Source organism: Lissotriton vulgaris, chromosome 11, assembly GCF_964263255.1.
Source record: "Lissotriton vulgaris chromosome 11, aLisVul1.2, whole genome shotgun sequence".
NCBI lineage: Eukaryota > Metazoa > Chordata > Amphibia > Caudata > Salamandridae > Lissotriton > Lissotriton vulgaris.
This window is the reverse complement of record NC_141699.1, coordinates 1,083,032,119-1,083,051,338: the sequence shown is the minus strand read 5'-3', so window position 1 is coordinate 1,083,051,338 and position 19,220 is coordinate 1,083,032,119.

Below are 19,220 nucleotides of genomic sequence, written 5' to 3'. Positions count from 1 at the left end.
TCCTAAAACCCATTCTAGCCTTAAAGCTGCCTGCCGTATCAGGATATAAAGCGAGCCAAGGTCATAAAGCGTCGGCCTTAATGGGAATAGTTGCCTCTTGTGCGGGGTGACTATGCTGACCCCTTCCCCGGGTAGCCTTCTATTGCTTAGCTGGGCTGGCCAGCGTAAATCCTTGAGTGATAGGGTGTCGCCCCCCACACTTGGAGCATTTTCGTTTAAAATTGCATGTGTGGCGGGAACAATCCCCTTTATTAAAGTTTCAGCATGCCCCAACAATGGGACCGCTAGTTTTGGCACACATCCCGCTCCTTGGGGAGCGGGCTTCAGCTGAAGAGGCCGGTAAGTAATGGACAGGCCACCCGCTGTGTGCACAGAGGCCATGGATTGCGTGGATGACATCCATTGCATCCAAAGTTCATAGTCCACTTCCCCCAAGGCTTATCCGGATTAAGGCTCACCCATGCCCTAAACACCTCGTCGTAACTGAGCCATGCAAACCCCCAAAATGCACCTGTGTCTTACGAATAATTTCCATATACTTGTACAAGGTTATCGCCCTATTGCCATGGTTCCGACAGTAAATGCTGGAATATATCGAGAAAGCAGACATCCAATTCTCTATGTTAATCGGTACAATGTGCCACCTAGTGAGCTCCAACTCTTCTTCCTTGGACCCCTCCTTTGCCTTGAGTACCTTATGTAAAAGTTTGAAAACATCCACACGTTCGTGTTTCCAAATTCTATTCTTGGTCTTCTCAGAAAGGTGGGACCCCAGCAGCATTGCCAGACCAGTGTAGGGCAATCGCTTCATATGCTTGTTATCCTCTGAATCCTCGTCCCCTTTCTCCGCCTCAGAATTATCTGAACCGTCTGAATGACACCGTTTCCCCTCCTCAAATCTTTTTTTCACTTAACACACTTGAGTGTCTCCTTGTCTTTCCAGTGTCTTTTATCTGTGCCCACCCCATCACCCACACCTACAGACCTGCAGGCGACTGTACTCGTCTACCGCTCTTCCCAAATGGGCCACCACTCCCTGATACCTGAAGGCAGTGGGTCTGCGTCTTTCCGTTCTGTGCGATGTCAGCCACTCCTCTTCGTCCCCGAGCTCTTGGTGCCTCATTTGTCTGCACTTGACTTCTGTAAAACACCAACTGCTCCACCCGTTGCACCCACATTCCCCTTCGGATGCACTTCAGGCACTTCTACTTCAGCAACCTCCCGCAGCTCACCTTTTTCCCACTCATCGCTTTCTTCAACATAATCCAGTACCAATGCACCCTTGCACTCTCCATCTTCAAACTTGCTCATTTGCTCCACTGTCTCACACTTCCGCTCACTCGTAACTGTGTCCCTCCGTGACCCATGATCCTGTGCTGCAAGCCTTGCGAGAGACCTCGGTATAGGGGCGGACGCCTCAGACCTCCCCATCTCTTCCTGCCAGAATCTTGGGGCCGTAGTGTGCCACGCTGGATTAACCGCCATACGTCATACTGTCAGCCTACGCTGTTGACTTCAACTACATTCCCCCTGCCTTTCTGCACGTGTGGCTTTGTCCCCCAGCCCACCCTTACCTTTAGGCGATGTACAGGCAGCAACCACTGTAACCAGCCTGACCAAATCGGAACGCGTTGGGCTGGTCACCCCGACCTAGGCTGGCATGAGTAGATCCTTTCGGCTGGCTGAACCCAACGTGTGCAGCACAGCCCTTACCTCTGCTGTCAAAGGCATGGCCATGCCTAGCAGCTTCAAACTTGGCTTCCCACAAACTTTGCTCTCCCCTACAGCCGCTCCCTTCCACCCGGTGGAGTCCAGAGTCAAGAAGAAAGCGGTACCGCTTTGTTCGCCATATGTTGGCAGGGTATGCTCAGACGTGAGTCCCTTGCTCACTTTGCCACTGGATTCAAGAAAGCCGGGCTGAAGACGGCTGAAATGTCAGAAACCGGTCCTTGGAAGCTTGTTTCCGGTCCAGGGAAGGCATGGCTTGGCAGTTCTGGCTGGACTGTTCCCATGAGGCACAGCGTCAGAATGATTTACATATGGCCATGTTCTATCTCTGCCTACTTCCTCTTTGGGGGCACACAGTGTTCCGGGGGGAAGACTAGCTAGTCTGCGACCCACTTCCACCAGCGGCTATCACTGTATAAGTAGCTGCCAAGAAAAACATTTTGTAGGGAAATTTAGCTTTAGAACAAATTTCTTTTCTGCTAGAATTCAGTATACAATGTTGGTGAATGGCACTTAAATCACAGCTAGAGAACAATACCGTGAAATGCATACCCGCTATAAAAGGTGACGTCACTTGCCAGTCTGCGATACGTCTTACAAGCTGGTGAACATTCTAACACTATTATCAACCCCTTTGAAAGACAAACTGACATATTATACATGATGAAATGCATTTATAACTCAGAATTGGGTACAGCACAAGAAGTCATTGTTCTCCTCTCTCTGCAAGGCAGCCAGAAATTCAAACTTTCTGCTTTAACTTTTGTTAGAAATGTATAAGTTTGTAGATGAGGTCCTTGGATCAGGAGAGAGGGTGTGTGGCTTCAGGGATGTAGGCAGGGTTCTCTTTAGAAAAGGAAGTGCTCATAATTAGCACATTTCCTTCCTGAGATCCGAGGAGTATGAGATGACAATGGGCTCAGATCACATTAAAGATGATTTTTTGTCTGGGAGATGAAAGATAAAGCGCTGTGCTGAAGGACTGCTGAGTCTGCTGGCGCAGAATTGGAAATGGATAAGCAGTGCTGTCTGGTGATCAGAAAGGGGCTGGATAGCTTCAGGGGAAAGAGATTCATATCTAGAGTTAAAAAGACTCCCAAGTCAGAGAACATCCTATCTGTCTCCTCCAAAGAGCTCAGTTGTTTTTTAACATCTAGATGAATTTCCAAAAGTTGGCAAACTCGGCGCCTGAAGGCAAATGGGGAGACTTTTTTTAATTGTAACTCAAGCCTCAAATCTTCTTAAAGCAACAAGAATATTCTTAAAAGATGTTCTATGTTCCGTGTGTTGATGTACGGCTGTGTCCCATGTGAGGCTGATAAGGTGTCTTCGGCTCAGGAAGGAGTTTGTGGGGTTCCCGGCTGCACCGGTGTCTTGCAGGCCCATAGGTGTGAGTTTGCACTGACCTTTTGTAGTAAAGTGCCTCTCTTGACATGGTTAGCTCCCACTTTTTGCCTGTTGCATGATGTGATTTTGAACTCTACGTGCACTGGGTACCTGCTATCCAGGTTCCCAGTACCAGATCTCCTTCACAAAAACTGTACCATAATTGGCACAACTTCAGATGCCCTGCAAGCCCATAGTAAGTGCCATCTCTGATACCTAGGGCATGGGTACTGAAGAAGGGCCTCTGGGGCTGCAGCACTGGTTATGCCACCCCAGGGACCCAACACGAAAGCTATGCTCTCTGCCATGGCAGGCTGTGTGTCTTGGTGCAGAGAAATCCGAAGAGTCAACATGGCACACAGCTGTGGGTGCCGTGCTCCCATACACTACATAAAGTATAGGTAAGTCACACCTGCTTCAGGCCTTTGACCCTAAAGCGGGGTGCACTGTATCCTATGTGAGGGCATATCTGCATGAGAAGATATGACCCTACAATGTAGAATCCATTCTATGATGTTGTAAGTGACGACAGAAGCCATAAAGAGAACATGGGCTTGATACTTGTCAGCACACGTTTCCTAGCTCCATGATGGCTTCACTGAATTTGGTACCAAACACCTTGTCTTAATAAATCCAAACTGATGCCAGTGATGGATTCATGAATACAATCCCACAGGATACCCTTTTAGAGGGGCATTGAAAACCTACCAAGCTCAGGTGTGGTCTCTGACTTGCTTTCACCAGTCTGTCACCTCTAGACATGCTTCTGACCTCCTGGGGTGAGAGCCAGCGCTCTCGGAGGACAGAGGCAAAGCCTTCTCTGGGCAGAGGTGTAAAGCACCTCCTCCAGGAAAGGATGGAATTCCTGGGCTGGTAGTTTCGGAGGTGATGCCGCCTTTGAAATCCAACCCAGGAACCTCCAATTAGTGGGGGAGGCGAAACCCTCCTTACTGCTCCACCTTTGGCAGTAGGAAAGCTGCGAGAATTAGTTAATTCAGGAGGAGGGTCTCCTCTTAGCCTACACCACCCATAGGGCGGGCCAGGTGATATGAACTCCTCCCATGAAACTCCACCATCTTGGGATGGTAGAAGAACAACCTATCAGGGCTAGGTTAGTGCCCCTTGCCACAGGAAGTGGTCACTAGAGGGAGTAGACACCCTAAAGGTAAGCAGCCCATTGGCTACTACTTGTCTCTCCTTGTAATGCCCCTAAATTAAGTATCCCCAAGACCTGAACATCAGATTAGATGGACAAAAAAAAGAGCAGGACAAAGAAGTCCCGCTGCACGAGAACTGAAGCCCTGAGGTAGAAGAAAAAAGTGTCAAACCCTGCCTACTCCCCAAGAACTTGACAATCGCTGCCTGCTGTGTCGTACTGAAAGGACTCCAAGTACCCTGGAGCACCTCCAGACTTTGAAAAATTGGCAAGATGCTCCCTTGGAGTGAAGGTACACTTCCCCTGCACACAGCAGGCACCAATACAGTGAATTCCGGTTTGTCGACTTGCTTCTCCCCAACAACCTCGATGCTGCTCTAAAGCAAGAAAAGGTACAAGAGTTTTGGAGGATCAGATCCGTCTCCTCACCAGATTTTGAGGCACCAGGACCTACAGGAGCTGCAGCATACCAATAGCTGGGGTATCTGACCCTCAAAGGCAAACACCAAGAAGAAGTGTCCACACCGGGCTCCCAAAGCACCAGAAGCATGAACCCATCAAGGGACATAGAGATACCTGAGATCCACTTCCTGAGAGGCCCAGCTGTCCCGATATCACCTGTCTTAGTTGCGTTCTTCTGACCACGAGGACCGCAAGATGCACAATGCCTAGCTGACCTGTTCTCTCTGCACCTGGCCCCATCAGCCTCAGCATCGACTAAGCAGCTATGCTCCCATGGTCCCCAAGCCCTTGCAGCCTCCCCCTTCCAAGGAGACCCACAGCACTTACCTGTAAGTCCTCCTGGGCAGTGTACTTTCAGGTAGCCCCCTTCATCTTTGCGAGTCAGCTTCCAAGACCCTCAGCACACTGCTGACCCGGGATGATCCCGAACTTCTGCTGGAACTTTGGACCTGGTCCCAACATCAACCTACAACGAGAAGGTGAACTTCGTGAAAGCATTGTCTGAATTTAGATGCATTTTTTGACTTTTTTCCTCTTTCTTTAAATGGTGCGTATTTGCGCACAAAAGTAATATATTTTCCAAACTTTGGAAAATCATAATTCCAAAAGTACTTACCTTAGAACTGTGTTCATGGACTTAAAAATAACATACAAATCATTATTAGTTTTAGAAACTTGTCACAGATTTATTCTTTTATGTGTGTCTCATATATTAGAGTAAAGAACATGCTTAGCACACCACTCTGATAAGCCTAACTGATCGTCCATGCTACTCCAAAAAGAGCATTAGTGTTATCTACTTTTACCTCTATATACCAATTGGGAATCCACTGGGCTCTTTCCATAGTGACCTTCATTTTAGTGCACTATACAGAGAGCCGGCTTCCTACACCTTTCACTCAGGTTGCTACAGGAGTGATGCTCTTTTCCATCTCTCGCCACCTCCACCTGTCACAGATACAGGAATATGAGGTTGTGTGTAGAAGCTGCAAAAGGGGAATGTGATAAGAGAGAAACAAAAAATAGGAGGTGTATTTTGAGGTTTCAGGTTGAGGATTGCAACTACAAAAGGTAAGTAGCATCAGCGTCTTCAGAGGAAGGGTTTAAGTAACGAGTGCAGTTGTGAAAGAAAGAAGTCATGCACTGTGTACTCATTTTTAATTAAAAACATGACTGTTTACTTGTTGATATTACAAGCTGTCCACTCAGTGGAAAAGTTGAGTACTCTCATCACTTTCATGTCAAAGAGGCGATGACCCATTTAAACTTTGACAAGTTCAGGGTTGTGTGACAGCCAGTGATGCATGACGGGGAGGTGGGGGGGGCACTGGACTGGACTGGATTCTGCTGGTGAGGGACTGGGGCAGGGCCTTTGGGGTGTTGGTTGTCTAATCTGCTATGGTAAGTTTCCTTGCAAAGAATTTCAACCTTCACTGGTCTAACTCCAATGACCTCGCTGTATCCTGCCTTAAGTATTTCTTAAATTATCAAGATCTGACTCAGCACTCTGAACAACCAACTCATATTAAAGGAGAAACTTTAGACCTCATTCTCTCCAAGGAGCAGACCATCACCTTGGATTCCATTACCCTGTGTGACTGGTCCGACCACCACTGCATCCTCTTCTATATCAACAGGGAGATGTCGATGAGGTTGGCTCAACCAACGAAATTAAAGATATGGAAAAGGGACCTCAGATGAATGGACTCCAGTGAAATAGCGACCCACTGAAATTTGGCCCTGGCCGTCCTAGCCGACCTGGTTGAGGTGCAGTCACTCACTGACTCCTACAATTCGACCATCTCCAACATCATGGATGACATTGTTCCAATCCAACAAAAAAATGCCTCAATAAAAATATCCAAACCCTGGTATAATGACAACTTAAACACCGAACGCCGCAACCTTAGAGCACTCAAACATTCGTGGCAAACCAACCCCTCTTCGGAACAACTAAAACTCCTTAGAGAGGCTAGGAGCCTCTACAACAAGCAAATCAAGAGCGCTAAGTCCGACTACTTCAGACACCAACTGGACCAAGTGGCAAACCGTCCCAAGAAACTCTTCGAGTTGGTCAAACAGCAATCCGTAGTAGGTCCTAACCACTCTGACTTTGGTGCCACCCCGCCCTCTTGCGACAAATTTGCTGCTTTCTTCACGGAGAAAGCAAAACTCATCTCCATTGACCTTCCCTCTAAGAAGGCTCTATTGCCTTCCTCCAGGGACATACCATCCCATGACCTCCCAGGAAATCACAGATCTACTGGCCTGTTCCCCAAGAATAATGAGTCATGGTGCACTTTCACTCCACTTAGTGAAAAAGACATCTACAAGATCATTCTGAATATCAACCCATCCAACCACTTCAGTGACCCGTTAGCCCCGGACATCTTCAAAGAAATCAAGAATGTACTCATCCCCACCTGGACGAGGATTGTAAATGCCTCGCCTTTACATGGTACGATCCCTGACAGCCTTAAAGCAGCTCAGGTATCACCTATACTAAAAAAAACTAACACTGACAAAGCGGATCGTAATAACTTCCGGCCTATCTCCAACAACCCCACCATTGCGAAACTCATAGAAAAATGCGTACAATCCCAGCTCTGTGCGCATATAGAGAATTTCCAACTTCTTGACCAACATCAATCAGGCTTTCGAAAGGGGCATAGCACTGAGTCAGCACTCACTCACGTCATGGATGACTTGTTAAAAATGCTTGACCAAAACGAATCCTGCCTCCTGATCCTCCTTGATCTTTATTCCGTATTTGACACGGTTAATCATGACAACCTCCTCGCCACTCTGAAAAATAGGATGGGTTTTTCTGGTCAGGTGCTACAATGGTTCTCGTCTTTCCTCCACCACAGATCTCAAAGGGTCAAGGCAAACCACTCTCTCTCCTAGCCCTCTCCAGTTCTCATTGGGGTCCTCCACGATCCTCCTTATCTCCGATCCCCTTCAATCTGTTCCTGGAACCTTTCGCTAACTCTTTAAACTCTTCAAACACTCTCTTCCATATGTATGCAAATGATATGCAACTCTATTTGAAAATCTCTTCCCCCGAAAACATCATCTCTCTCAACTCGACCCTAACGTCTACTCAAAACTGGTTAACTGAGAACCATCCGCTGCTCAACACCTCCTAATCTGAATTCCTGGTCATCTCCCCTCCGAACCACACCCCCAAGCTTACCTCTAGTTGAGTCACCTCACTGCCTTCAACTGCACCCCTCTCATCATAGACTCCGCCAGATCGCTTGGAGTCACCTTGAACAAGCACCAGAATAGGTCAAATCACATCAGTAAGGTATGCAAGGGTGCAAACCACTCGATGAGGACACTCAGAAATATCAAACCTTTCCTTCCACAAAATGATTTCAAGCAGGCGGTGCAAGCACTTGTCCTGCTTACTGCAGCGCGACTCTTTGCGGCCTTCCCAACTACTCCCTGGCTCCACTAAGAGCATCACTGAATACAGCGGCTAGACTGGTTACAGGCACTAAGCGAAACAAGCACATTTCTCCAGTCCTAAAATCTCTCAAAGGGTTGCCTTATGAAGCACGTATTCAGTTAAAGATTGCCATCCTGGCGCACAAAGCCCTTCACTTCTATACTCCCAAGTACCTGGCGTAAAAACTGGAGCTCTCTTGTGGTGTAAGAGCCTCAAGAAACGCCAAGACTTTCCTCTTGAAACCACTCATCTTTAGGAAAAAGAGAACTTGTCACAGAGCCTTTTCCGGCGCTTCCCCAAAGCTATGGAACTCTCTTCCACCGGAAGTACGCCAAATCTCTTCAACGACGGAATTCAAATTGGAAGTCAAAAAATTCTTTATGAATAAATTCTTATCCTAATTGGGCTAGGCGCATCTGCTCGACGACAATCGCTCTTACTTCCATTGGACAATCATTTGTTATGGTTCTTTCTTTGCAACGGTCCTTGAATATGCGATCATTCCTGTTTTTTTTAATCCTACTTGTTGTCGATTTTGCATTGATGTCCTTCCTCCCATCCTACTGTAAAGCGCTCCGATATCCCTCGGATTCTTGTTCGCTCTATATAAAACTTTACAAATAAATAAATTATGTATCAATCTACATTTCTGGCCCTTTCCTCCCTTGGAATACGGTACAACGCAGTCTCTGTCTTTCTCTGTACACTCTGGGGCAAATTTATTAAAATCCCATTCAACGCAGCGCAGCAGGCAAAAAAGCTGTTCTGCGTTGCATAGGAAGAAGAGTGCAGGGGAGCACCATATTTACAGAAATATGGCACTCTCCTCCCCTCTCCCTAAAATTAGCTGCCGTGCTCCACAGAGACACATTTGCAACATAGTGCAAGGGTGTCTGTGTGACTCTAGCATAGGCTTTTACACTGGCAGGATGGTCTTCCTTCACAAAATACCATGCTCAGACTAAATCATTTCTCCTTCATAATGTCTATTTGAAATGGGCGCTATTTCGCACGCTAAACCCTGTCAACTGTTTTAAGTAAAAGGGTTGAACATCAAAAACCTTGGGGGTTGAATGGGAACGCACAGGCACCACCCATGGTATGCCCCCTTGGCGCTAAGTAATGCAAAGCATCGCTATGCGTTTCTTTGTGCTACTTTTGAGCATTTTCCTGCATTTAGCGCTCAAAAGTAAATTCATAAAAAAAGATTTAGCATAGTTTTGCGGCACTTTTGTGATGCAAACACGGCATTAAATCTTAGTAAATAGACCCCTCCGAGTTTTACTGTTAATCGCCTTCAGAAATTCTATGTTTGCCATTTCCTCACACTCCCACCCGTTAGTGCATTGTGTGCCTAATATTGCTACCATTCCTAAAGTAAATTAGCACCCACCACTTATTCACGTTTTACGTTTCTGAAAAGATTGAGACATAATGCTTAGTTGCTTAGTTAGAACTTTGAACAAAATTATTTTTTTATATGCATTTTCTGTCTTTGTTTACATTAATTATCAATCCAGGGTCATTAAGGCTGCTCTAGAACACATTTAAAGCGCTTTCTTCTTATATTTACTGTTTAGCCTATGCACCGATAAGGGGAAAAATCCTAGCTTTAAGTGATTTTCCAAATTTTTGTACCAGCTGGGACATTAACCCGTTGGCTGCTGCCGTCGGCCATTGGCCGACGGCAGCACTGCCTCGCTGGTGCTGCCGTCGGCCAACGGCCGACGTAACTGCGTCCGTTTTTTAAAACGGCCGCACTGCCGCAAAAGAGGGAAAGCAGCCAACAGGTTAAAATACTGGTCAATCTAGTAAAAAAAACACAACAAGGGGCTGTATTACAAAAAGAGTCTTGTGAGTGCAACGGGCATGTGCATCCGCTTTGTATGCTCCTGGGGCGCTTTGGTATTACAGAAGGGGCCGCAGATGTTTGAGCAGCACCTTTTGTGAAACAGATCACACTAGCGCTCATGTACCGCCAACGTTATCTCAAGCCAGCATTCTCTCATTTTCATGGAGGCATGGCCAATGCAAGTGAGGTAATCTCTTTATCTCTGTGCCTGCACTTTATTATGGACGTGGGCGCAAAGGCAAAGAAGGTGTCAGGAGGCTCACTGAAAAGTGGTGCACTCCCAGTGCGCCCCCTAATGGCAGCCCTATGGAAGGGTTAAAGTGGGACCGAAAGAGGATACAAAAAGACACTGGCCCGGCTCATGCTCTTACTTGGCCGCTGGTGAGCCATCAGAATGGTGAATGTTACGGCTCGAGCTGCCACCCGCTCCTTTTTTTATTAGCATGACCCGAATTATAATGACCTGGCCGATATTTTAATGTCCTCGTTGGTATTTTAATATCATGGTTGGTATAAAAATTAGGAAAACCACCTGAAGCCTGTATTTTTGTCCCCTTAATATTATTTACTTAAAGCAGTAAATATAAGAAAAGGGCACTTTCAAATGTGTTCTCGAGTTGTATTAATGCCCCTGGCTGATAACAAAGATTGAAGAGCCATTTTAAAATGAATTCAGTTGCTTTTTTATAAAGTTCTATTTAAGCATCATTTCTGGGCCTTTGCAGAAACTTATACTCTGAACAACTGTCTGTTTTTTAGGTCTGGTGGCGTTAAACCACGCGTAGCGCGGTCTCGCCAGAGACCTATTGTTAGGGATTCTTCTTTCCAGGAGAGGGGACAGGAGCTGGCCGCGCGCTCAGAATTGAGCAGGCCACGCGCACGCGAACGCGCTCGCTGTGGCCAGCTCCTGTCGACTCTCCTGGAAAGCTGTATCACACAGCCACACCTCCCCCTGCACGCATGCGCACAAACAGAGACACACACACACGAGCGCACCTACACACACGCACGCACACACACATACAGAGACCCCCGCCGCTGCACACACGCCGCCGCACACACGCCGCCGCACACATACACACACAAGCACGCGCACACACACATAAGCGCTCCCCCCCCTAAATAAGCCCCACTTACTGGCATTCTGGACTACTGCAGACTCCGCGGGGCTCTCCCTCGGGCATGAGAGCCCCGCGTCACCAGCACTGCTTCTCTGGCCATCCATGGGCGCGGGCTTCCGAAGGCGGACGTCCGACTCCACGTAAAGTTTCTGTTTCGTGTTGTGGGAGCAGAGAAAAACTTATTGTAAGTGCCTGCGTTTAATGCATGCTTAGGATGTATTCTGTCTTTGTGCCTCAAAATCTGGGCATGTGTGTTACTCATAAAGCAAATGCTTAGTTAGATTCTGTCAGCTCACTATTGCTCGAAGGCCAGGGGTTGATTATCAAATACATGTAATGCAGAAAGGTTAAATACTCACATTTGGAATTTCTCTGCACACGCATACCAGAAAGTAACGCTTGGACCTCAACCTTCTTAATTTACACTGTCCTGTTTTGCCGTCTTTTACCGCAGGCTTTTAACTTCATCCCGGTACACCTTGGGAACTGTTCTGCACGCACATTCCAGAGAGCAATGATCCTTGCCCCTCACCTTTTACTTCGCTCCTATAGTGATCACGCTCACTTAGGCTTAGCCCGGCCGGCACTAGGACCTCCTCTAATTACATTGTGGACTCTACCTCACTCTCTCTCTCTATGGAAGCCCCTCAAGACCCCACAGAGCGAACTCTTCACTTTCCTTACCAATCCGCAAGGTGCCCCCAGCCGTATGCGAGCTACGATATTGGTCACTAAAACCTCCAACTTCGATATCCTGTGCTACCCCCCTGCTCACACCACGATTATTCACACTGCTCACTATTATTGACTCCAATCCCGGGCTACACCCTCCCAATTAGTGTACGAGTTTACTTTCTTTTGTTGCCGAATTTTAAGATGTGATTTAATTTTGTAATGGGACTTCAATTACCACTTGTAACGCTTGGTTTTTTTTCTTCCATGCTCGCTGGTTGCTGCGGTGGCTGCTGTCTCTTCTTTTATTTTTTTTATTAATTTAATGCGTTTTTATATAGCGCAGACTTTACCCGAAGGTGTCAAAGTGCTTGTTTAACTAGCCGCCTCTTCCCGGCTAGCCCCGGACTCCTCTGTGATCCTTGACAAAGAGCAGTCCTAGCACAGCCACGATAATGGAAAACAGGGTGTTCTGCTTTTCCGCCTTCTACGCGTCTGCTCTGGTGACCCCCTCCTGACCTGTGTATGTGATCGAGCCTGATGGACCCTGCCCTCTTCCCGCACCCCCCGTATCACTGGCCTAACACCCCCTGCTGGCATATGTGAGTAAGTGTGATGGACCCTCACACCCCCTGTGGCATGTGTTCCTCGGTGTGATCGACACTGCCCCCGGCTTGTGCCCTTGCCCCCCTCATCCTGCCCTACCCCCACCCCCCATTGACTGATTCTTACCAAACTTCGCCGAACTTCGAGGGGACCATTAAGAGGAGACAGTTCTAGCTGGCTACATTGGATGTGAGGTATTGCGGGTGTCTGATGTGTGTTTGTCCGTGTGTTCGACTGTACATGCCTCTACGTGCGTTTGTGTATTTCTTTCTGTCTGCCTAGTTGTGTGCCTGTCTGCGGGAGTGCATTCGGACTGTGTGTCCCCATTTGTTTATCTGTGTGTGTGTGTGCGTTTGTGTATATTCCCCATCGAGACTCTTATCCAGTCTTTCCTCAGCCTGCAGCCGATTGTTCCTTTCTCCTGTTTGTTGGTTGGCTCTCCACAGTACTCCCTCTCACTTTTCAAGATTCTGTATATCCCTAAAAAATCACAAAATTGCTTTAAAATGCACCTTTTTGCCATATTAAATTTTTTTTAGATCAACACCCCAAAACCCATACAGTCACTATTTGTAATTTTCTGGCTATTACCTTGCTTATTTATTTGTTTTCACTTTTATATTGCACAAACTTTACCCGCAGATATCAGAGCGCTTTAACTCAGCATGCTTATAACAAGCAAGACTATCAATCTATATTACTGTCAATTCAGTTTAGCATAAGCAACAGCTAACCGCTCACAAACAATGTTTATATACCAATTGTAAATTTAAAAAAAAATTAATGCAAAGCATTGTCATTTACAAGGCCAGTAACTCAAACTTTAATGCTGCCAGACCTATTGCATTGTAAATGCTTGTTTTCTCTGAGAATGGTGGAAACCCTAGTTAGGGCGCAATGCCTTGAAGGACCCGACAGTCTTGTAACATGCCGCGCGCGACAGGCGTCTGGCAGGAGGCAGCGCGCGGCTCCCAGAGGCGGCAGGTGATTGGATGGGACAGCAGCTGTCAGTCACTCTGCACGCGCGAGGCCTGCTGCACAGTCATGCAGCTGCAGAGGTGCTGGCGGGCGAGCCTGCCCTGAGTGACAGGTCAAAATAAGAAGAGGGAAGATTGCCTTCGCCCCCACTGATGGGGAAACCTTGGCCCCCGGTGAGTGGAACGGAGATGAGTGAGGTGCAGAGGGAGGGAGGGGTGTGGAACACACATATTGCCTTTATTTGATTTGCTTTGGTTCCCACTCAATTTCTACCACCTGCTTCAGGAAACCATTGCAGAAGCCCAGCGAATGCTCTCATCTTCAGGACTCGTGCCCCAGTTGAGAGCTCAGGCACAGCACGGCCATGGTAAAGCACCTCTTTTATTCTCTCCCACGCACAATCAGTCTCTCTCCTCTCTCTCTCCCTCCCTCCCTCTCTCTCTCTTTCTCTCTCTCTCTGTCTGTCTCTTTCTCTCTCTCTCCCTCTCCCTCTCTCTCTCTCTCTCTCTCTCTCTGTCTCGCTCTTTCTCTGTCTGTCTGTCTCTCTCTCTCACTCTCCTCTCTCTCCCTCTTCTCTCTCTCGCTCTCTCACTCTCACTCTCACTCCCTCTTCTCTCTCTCACACTCTCTCTATCTCTCCCCTGGTCTCTCCTCTCTCTCTCTCTCTATTCTCTCCTCTCTCTTTTTATCTTTCTCTCTCTCTCTCTCTTCTCTCTCACTTTCCTCTCCCTCCCTCTTCTCTCTCTCTCTCTCTCTCTCTCTCTCTCTCTCTCTCTGTCTGTCTGTCTCTTTCTCTCTCCCCCCTCTCTCTCTCTCTCTCTCTGTCTCTCTCTCCTCCTCTCTCTCTTTTCTTTCTCTTATCTCTCTCTCCCTCTTCTATCTCTCTCTGTCTGTCTGTCTCTCTCTCTGTCTCTCTTTCCTCCTCTCTCTCTTCTCTCTCTCTCTCTCTTTTCTCTCTCTTATCTCTCTCTCCCCTCTTTCTCGATCTCTCTCTCTCTCCCTCTCTCTCTCTCTCTGTCTCGCTCTCTCTCTGTCTGTCTCTCACGCCCCCTCTCTCTCTCACTCTCCTCTCTCTCTCTTGCTCTCTCACTTTCCTCTCTCTCCCTCTTCTCTCTCTCTCTCTCACTCTCTGTCTGTCTCTTTCTCTCTCTCTCCCTCTCACTCTCCCTCTCTCCCTCTCTGTCTTTCTCTGTTCCCCTCTCTCATTTCTCTCTCTCTCTTATCTCTCTCCCCTTCTTTATCTATCTCGATCTCTCTCTCTCTCCCTCTCTCTCTCTCTGTCTCACTCTCTCTCTGTCTGTCTGTCTGTCTCTCTCTCTCTCACTCCCCCTCTCTCTCACTCTCCTCTCTCTCCTCTTCTCTCTCTCGCTCTCTCACTCTCTCTCCCTCTTCTCTCTCTCTCTCTCTCTTTCTCACTCTCTCTATCTCTCCTCTGCTCTCTCCTCTCTCTCTCTATTCTCTCCTCTCTCTTTCTCTTTCTCTCTCTCTCTCTTCTCTCACTTTCCTCTCTCTCCCTCTTCTCTCTCTCTCTCACTCTCTCTCTGCCTGTCTGTCTCTTTCTCGCTCTCTCCCTCTCTCTCTCTCCCCCTCTCTCTCTCTCTCTCCTCCTCTCTCTTTTCTCTCTCTTATCTCTCTCTCCCTCTCTCTCTCTCTCTCTCTCTCTCTCTCTCTCTCTCTCTCTCACTCTCTCTACCTCTCCTCTCCCCTGCTCTCTCCTCTCTCTCTATTCTCTCCTCTCTCTTTCTCTTTCCCCCTCTCTCTCTCTTCTTTCTCGCTCTGTCTCTCTTCTCTCTCTCACTCTTTCCTTTCTCTCCTCCCTCCTCTATCTCTCTCTATCCATCTCCCTTTCTCTCTCTCTGTTACTCTCTTGCTTTCTCCCCCTCCCTCTTAAGCTCTCCCTTACTCTCTCTCCCCCCTCTCTTCTCTCTCTCTCTACCCCCTTCTCCCTCTCTCTCCCTCTCCCTCTATCTCAGTCTCTCGCACCCTCTCTCTCTCACTGTCTACGTCTGTCTCTTTCTCTCTCTCTCTCGCTCTCCTCTCTCTATTCTCTCTCACTCCCCTTCTCCCTCTTTCCCTCTCTCTCTCTCTCCCTCTCTTTCTGTCTCTCTCTCCCTCTCTCTCCGTCTGTCTCTTTCTCTCTCTCTTGCTCTTGCTCTTTCTCACTCTGTCTCTTTCTCTCCTCTCTCCCTATTTCTCTCTCTTTCTTTCGCTCCTCTCTCTTTCATTCTCTCTTTCTTTCTCTCTCTCTCCCTCTCCCTCTCTCTCCCCCCTCTCTCTTTCTCTCTCTCTTTTCTGATACACACATCGTTTTTATCTCCATCATACATACACACACTGTCTCTCTTGGTTCTTTCTCGCTCACATACACACACATTTTCTCTTTCACACCATCTCCCTCTCGCTCTCTCTCCCGCCCTCCCTCTCCCTCTCCCTCTCTCTCATTCACTCTCCCTTTCTCGTGAGGTAGGTCTCCACATGGAGTAAAGCAGTCTAACCTCTACACTTGGAACACAGCAGTCAAACATATTTTTGATGGAGACCACGGTCGTAGCTTAGTCAGTGAGCTACGAGGGGTGGGGGGGCGAAGGGGAGGGGGGGGGTGAATTTTAAATTTCCTAATATAAAAAAGTGGTGCCCCACAGGGTGAATGTGTGAGGAGACCAAGGTTCAGGATGGACTGTTCCTACCTCGAGCATGGTTCAGTGGCCGTCTAGGGACTGATTTACAATTTGGCTGACAGGTACTCTTTGCAACGGAGTACGCGGTCTGTCAAGTTTTACACGGATGGCGTATTTGTCAGTGTAAAACTTTCTACCATGGCGCAGCGGAGTAGGTGGGAACTGGGTTCGAGTCTCGGCAATGACGCTGAACATCCTGTGATTCTGGGCAAATCAGTTAATCTCCCCGTGCCTATCAAAAATGAATGTGTGTCCTCATGTAACGTAACTAGTGCTATGTAAAGCGCTCTGATACCCGATTCGGGTCAAGTTTTCGCTATATAAAACTCTGCAAAAAAAAAAGAGGCACAAGGGCCACACAAGGGTTGAGAGGTATTGTCTACACAACAAGAATGATATTTGTGTAGGACCTCCAGGAAAAAATACGTCCTCCTAAACAATATGCACTAATCAAAAGGTATCCAGCCCCATAGAGAGTAAATAGGAAAGGTATAGACACATTTCTCTATCATGAGGTGAACTTAATTAACTGCTACTACCACTATTGGGAGCAGTACCTCTTTTTTATAATAACCCTAACACACTCTAGTAGTGTCATGCTTCTTCATCGGGTTCACCCTGGCTCCTAAAGGCCAGGGTGGGCTCGGCCATGTTTCAGGGACCACTTAAGAGAAAAAGCCAGGGGGGTTTAAAGATTAAAAAACCACCAACAACTCCCAGTATCCCTTTAACCCATTTCATTCTATCGTATTATAATACACCAAATCTACCCCTCTCCAATGTACCCCACTCCCCTCCAATCTACTCGTCTCCACTCCAGTCTACCTCAGTCCACTCCACTCTGCTCTTCCCTAATCTAACCCACTCCACTCCAATCTACCCCAATATAACCCCTTCCACCTTATCCCAATCTGCCCCCATCTATCCTACTCCTTTCTGCCCCTACTCCAATCTACACCACTTTAATCTACCCTAATCTACTCCACTCCAGTCTACCCCACTCCCCCAATCTACCACACTCCACTCCATCCCATTTTACCCCACTCCAAACTACACCAATCTTTTCCCCTCCACTCCATTTTATTCTATCGTATTATAATCCACCAAATCTACACCTCTTCAATGTACCCCACTCTCCTCCAATCTACTCGACTCCACTCCAGTCTACCTCAATCCACTCCACTCTGCTCTTCCCTAATCTACCCTACTCCACTCCAATCTACCCAATATATCTCATTACACTGTATCCCAATCTGCCCGATCTATCCTACTCCTTTCTGCACCACTCCAATCTACACCACTTATCTACCCTAATCTACTCAACTCCAGTCTACCTCACTCCACCCCAATTTACCCTACTCTGCCTTAATCTACTCAAATTCAATCTACCCTACTTAAGTCTAGCATGCTATACTACCCATCACCCCACTCTAATCTACCCCAATATATACCACTCCACTGTATCCCAATCTGCTCCGATCTACCCTACTCCTGTCTGCCCCACTCCACTCTACCTCACTCTACCTCACTCTTATCTACCCTAATCTACTCCACCCCAATCTACCTTAATCCACCCAATGTACTCAAATTCAATCTACCCCACTCCAATATAACATGCTAAACTACCCAAGTCCCCATTCCGATCTACCCCAAATCAACCCACTCCACCCCACTCCAATCTCCCCAACCTACCCCACTCCATTCCACACCAATCTAGCCTGTCTCAATCTACCCCAATTTTCCCCATTCCACTCTACCAGAATTTCCCTCACTTCAGTCTACCCACCCCACTCCACACCTCTAACTTTTAGCCACGTCGGACTGCAGTCACACTGGTGTACATAACGGCTAAAACACATTGCCAAAGCCAATAGCTCTTCCATAGGCGAGACCTATTGCTTTTGCCAATGCTTGTTTTAAATATTATCAATGCAGTAATGTAAACTGATGCACTAGAGAGAAAAGCTTACACATGTTAAATAATCTACATTTTTTTCAGTTTTGAAGCCCGCCACTTAATCATATTTTTACTTGATGTTTATTGCTTGAATGATATACATGTCAAATATTTTCAAGGCTCCGCTCGTGCACAAACTCCTGCAGCCAAGCCAGACCCCTGGCTCGGCTCTTGCTCAGCTCTCGCCGTCAGTTTTTTGGCTCGCCCACCTCTAATGTTGCATTAATGATAAAGGCCTTTTCACTTTACAAAAGCCAGACCTATGAGCCCAGTTGATACTTTTTGTACATTTCTGCATTTGACTGCATCTGCAGCTAAAGTGACTTTTCCAGCATGTGAGTTAGACACAGTGACATAACAGTCTATATCTTTCCTCTCTCTCCATGATAATAGGGAGGAGCTGCAGCACGCGTCAGGACCGCCTATTGCACAGACCAGCGGTCCTTAACCATTGACTTACACACTGATGGGGACAACTGACGGAAGCAATGACTCGCAAGCCAATAGGGACAGTTCATAAAAACATTGATTTGCAAGCTGATAGGAACACTTGACTTGCAAGTCGTTATGGACCGTAAAATGGTCGATAGAGATGTCGAGCACACATATTGACTCACATATGGCAAATGGCACATGATGGGGTGATTCAAGTCACTGTGGTATGGTTTGCTGAGTAAAATATCAATGTACATATTGTATTGTATTGTACTGTATTGTATGGTATTGTAGAGTTATTTGTTTTACGTTTAAGAAGTTTATTTGAAACAAACACAATTACAAAGAGTAAGCCGTAAACGTAGCATTTAAAATATAAAGTAACAAAAGGGAGGAAGGCGAGTTATAAACGTAGTAGAAAGCTGTTTACATTGTGATCATTCTTATCATGGGGAGGAGGGGTAAGAGGGAACATAATATAATTCTATAATGGAAAATTGAGTATCATTACATACTAGTAGTAAATAAATAAATAAATAAAATACCTAAAAAACAATCCAATAATAAATAGTAAAGAGGAAAAAGCTAAAAAAAGAACGATTTTTTGAAGTTTAAAATTTTCAGAACGTTTACAGGATACATGCGTTCTTGCAGCTTTGTTTAAATAGTTAATTAATGGTAACCAATATAAATCTCTATTTACAAGTGGCTTGTAGGAGGAGAAGAATGCAATAT